Below are 298 nucleotides of genomic sequence, written 5' to 3' on the forward strand. Positions count from 1 at the left end.
CCAACTTGATACGGACAAACAGTAGAACTGATGTGTGTCTCATCGCCACAGCCCGTCTACACATCCGAAGGTTTCAAGGCGCTCTCACCTGTGGATGCCCCCACGGCCCCCAGCAGCACTGGGGGGATGCCAAAGATTATGATGAGAGCGGCCGAGATGAAGCAAAGGCGCTTGGCGGTGGACGGGGACGATGCAGACAGCGTCCTCTGGTGGAAGGACTGATATCCCAGACTGCCGAAAGACTGAGAGGAAACAGAGGCCGACCCCCCCCCCACCACACACACACACACACACACAC

The 298-nt window shown here is 58.4% G+C and overlaps 1 protein-coding gene across 2 annotated transcripts in view; it reads right to left on the bottom strand.

The window, feature by feature from the left end:
• LOC109510074 (high affinity choline transporter 1-like) overlaps window positions 1-298 on the bottom strand; it is a 21,709-nt gene that overhangs the window by 6,711 nt on the left and 14,700 nt on the right. The gene's annotated exons all lie outside the window — the stretch shown is intronic.

This window comes from Hippocampus comes, unplaced genomic scaffold, assembly GCF_001891065.2.
Source record: "Hippocampus comes isolate QL1 unplaced genomic scaffold, H_comes_QL1_v1.1 scaffold39, whole genome shotgun sequence".
Classification (NCBI taxonomy): Eukaryota; Metazoa; Chordata; class Actinopteri; order Syngnathiformes; family Syngnathidae; genus Hippocampus; species Hippocampus comes.